Raw genomic sequence first — 4,187 nt, forward strand, 5'->3', positions numbered from 1 at the left:
TTTTATAGTAAGAATGTTAAACATTAAATAATATGGATGACTTGTAATACAGAATAAATTAATATATTCATAGTCTTAGTTCCCTATATACAATCCTAAAAGCTAGTTTCTATCGATGTTTCCCTCTCGTAAAAGTGTCTTCCAAAACCATATTGAATTTGCTTCATCAATAACAATTCCTAAAGTAGACTGATATATACGAACCTATATAGTACTTTGAAAATACAGTTTGTGATGGAAATTATACTACCATAATAGAACCAGAAATTCCTTGAAAACAAAATACACCACCCGTTATCATAATTTTCAAGTAATTTATTATTTCCATTGCATAACTAAAGTAAACGAACAGCATTTCTTAAGTAAATCATCATGTTGTAAATAACGTAAATGCTAGGAAACACACAAATCAAACGAATACTCGGGTACATACATAATCACAGTCAGGCACACGCTCGCACACACATGCGTACAAAGTTCTTGCGTACATGTGATTAGGTGTGTATGTTATCAATCATAGTATTCTTCTGCTTTATCGGTACGTAACACTATAACTATTGCACAAAATCTAAAACAATCTGTTTTTATATTACATTATACCTTAGAAAATTGACTAGAATACAACTTTCAAGGATGTTTCTCAGCCTTTTATGGGCATTTATGCGCGTTTATGTGTATTAATCACAGTATGTTAAGTCTTCTCTATAATGCTCTACAGATCTTATAATTAAAAAAAAAATATCAATGGAAGTTAGATGTATTCAGCAGTTACACATGGACGTAGACACATATGCATCACACAGTTGAATATATATAACCTATATGTATATGTATATATATATATATATATATATATATTATATATATTATATATATATATATATATATGAATATATATATACACATACACCTATATATATATATATATGTGTGTGTGTAGGTTGGTAGGTATTTAATACATATAATATATACCTTATTTCTATAAATATATATATATTTACATATATATATATATATATATATATGTGTACATACATATTTATAATATACATACAGTCATACATATATTATAAATATATGCGTGTGCATGTGTGTATGAATTATGTCCACATATAATATAGCCCATTTAAAATATGTGATTATGCGTTATTGTATTTGTGTATATGTCGATATGCACACATTTGTGTTAATATACTCAACTACCCAAGTACACACGAGCACTTAAGATATTTAACTGATTCTGTATATACATGTATAAAAATATTTTAAAAAATTCCGCTAGAACTTGTCACCATCAAATTTAAATGAGATATCTATCAGTTTTAAAGTAAGACGAAAAATTTCTTAGATAATATCTTAAATTTCCATCAAAATATTTTATTTTTCTATTCCTTCTAAAATTATTCAAATATGTTTTCCTCTCAATTTTAAATTTCTCTATAATTATTTCTTAGATTTTATTTGGTTTTTCAATATCAAATTTTTATTTCATGCCTATTGTTAATTTTTATTAACAATTTTCTCATATTTCTTTCATATTGATGCCGTCGAGATGTTTCTCCACCCCTTCTTTAAAAACTTGACAAAACAAATTCGACACTGATAGTTTGGACAAAATTAAATTTTGTTATTTATAATTTTAGACTTGTGGTTCAAACTGAAGCCTCTTACCATTCTAATTATCAGCATTAATCTGCAAATTATCATAACGGTGGCCAATTTCCTAATAAAAATATTATTAGAATCCAAAGTGGCAAACAACACATTCAGCTTAATGCCAAATGTTTTGCGTTTTTCATTTTATTGCTTCTATTTTTAAATAATTATTTTTGAAATTACCAAAAGAGAAGAAATGAAAAACAAAACGCAAAAAAGCAAACGATTATTCCATGCATTTTTAATCAATGAGATTCCGTGAAAGAGAGAATTATGTGAGATAATATTTTGAGTCCAAAATATGCAAGTAGAATATTATTAATGTTAATGCTTTAATTTAGAATATTTTCAATAAAATTTATTAATTTGTTCAACAATATTTTATTTTACCCCAATTTTGTATCCTAATCATACTGAATCTAAAATGGTGAAAAATCTAAAAATAGTAGATACAAAATCATAACATGAAATTTCTAAAATTTAAAGTTGAATGAGGAATAATTATGACAATTTCAAAATCATGTAAATTAATTTGGCTCAGTAATTTCCTTTTAAAGCTATACAGGAAATTTGACAATTATTATTTAACTTCATATTGGATCATGTACTGCATTTTTTGCTTTTCAAATTAGTGTCATAAAGGCAAATACTATAAATAGGCTTTTGACTCGTTCAAGCAAAATGTTCACGGTAAATATGACAATTGCAAGATTGAAGTAATATTCATAACGATAGATTACTAAAAAGGAAAGGATATGATACATAAAAAGGAAATAAATGAGCAAAAACTGAAGCTTGGAATAAAATCATATACATGTACACACATAACCACTACTACTACAACTACACACACGCATATTCCCACATGCACAGAAGGTTATACCGAAAATAATGCAAAAGTGGATAAATAGGCGCAGGAGTGGCTGTGTGTTAAGTAGCTTGCTAACCAATCACATGGTTCCGGGTTCAGTCCCACTGCGTGGCATCTTGGGCAAGTGTCTTCTGCTATAGCTCCGAGCCGACCAATGCCTTGTGAGTGGATTTGGTGGACGGAAACTGAAAGAAGCCTGTTGTATATATATATATGTGTGTGTGTGTGTGTGTTTGTGTGTCTGTGTTTGTTCCCCTAGCATTGCATGACAACCGATGCTGGTGTGTTTACGTCCCCGTCACCTAGCGGTTCGGCAAAAAGAGACCGATAGAATAAGTACTGGGCTTACAAAAAGAATAAGTCCCGGGGTCGAGTTGCTCGACTAAAGGCGGTGCTCCAGCATGGCCGCAGTCAAATGACTGAAACAAGTAAAAGAGTAAAGAGTATAATCCACATTTTTTTTAACGGATATTGCTCATGTCAGTGAAGTAATTCTTGGTCAGTATATATTTACCGACCGGTTCATCCCTTCGATTCAACTAGTTAGCAGAAGATACCGGAATAAAAGTTTTTGAATCATTGATCACATATATCAGATTGAAGGAATCTCAGAATATGTTGAAATCTACCATTCCAACATTCAACATGCCAACTACTTTTAGATGCCAACTACTTTTAGATGCGAGAAGGTGATAGGGTCTTTCCAGTTGGTGAGCGTGAGAAAGCATACGATTTGTGTATATCTGCTCCTGATGGTGCTTTTAGTTAAGCCAAACTTAGTTCATTGGTTCTTCTCTGCCAACTTTTCTTTCTTCTACAATATACCAAGTCACTTTGCTGGGGTGTTGTCTGTCAAACAATGCTAATTTCGGTGTGTGTTGATTGAATCCCTTCTTCATCAATATCAGTCAATTCTGGTGTTTATCAGGGTTTAGTTTTTGCCCACACTCTCTTTATTCTAGACATCAAGTACCTACTTTTCGCAGAATCAAATAACGATCAAACCTTCCTAATCTTTGTTGACCGTGCACCCTCTATACGCCACCTATATACCACACACCAAATATGAATGTGTGCTTATAAATACAATTCAGAAGATTCCTCAGTGTCGTCTTGGACTCCTTTTTTAACAGGAAACGATCAAGAATTACTAATATCAAGAAAACATCAGCGCAGCACACCACTCAGGAAGAACCCTAACAGTCACTCCAAAAGCTTGGTTTCAGTATTACTCATAGTTTCTGTCTGCAGGTGAAAACACATTTTTAGCTGAAATGGAACTGCTTCCCCAAAGATAACTCCTGTTTAAAGCCACGAGGTGTTTCAGCAACGTAGGTTCTTTGCACTCTTCACAGTTCCTGGTAAACTAAATGTTTCAATTTAGATCCAAATTGGAGTATGGCACCAAAATATGACATGGCGTTGTTACAGCAAACACAGGCATTCTACACCGTATTCGGTAGAAAGCCGCTCGACTACTTGGCATTCTACACCGTATTTGGTAGAAAGCCGCTCGACTACTTGGCATTCTACACCGTATTTGGTAGAAAGCCGCTCGACTACTTGGCATTCAGTCACTGAATGATACACGTTAGCCACATACCATTGTCATGCTGTCACCTCTCTCTGCCTTCTGTATGTCCACACTAGTAGCTCATGA

This window comes from Octopus sinensis, linkage group LG1 (genome assembly GCF_006345805.1).
Source record: "Octopus sinensis linkage group LG1, ASM634580v1, whole genome shotgun sequence".
NCBI classification, from domain to species: domain Eukaryota; kingdom Metazoa; phylum Mollusca; class Cephalopoda; order Octopoda; family Octopodidae; genus Octopus; species Octopus sinensis.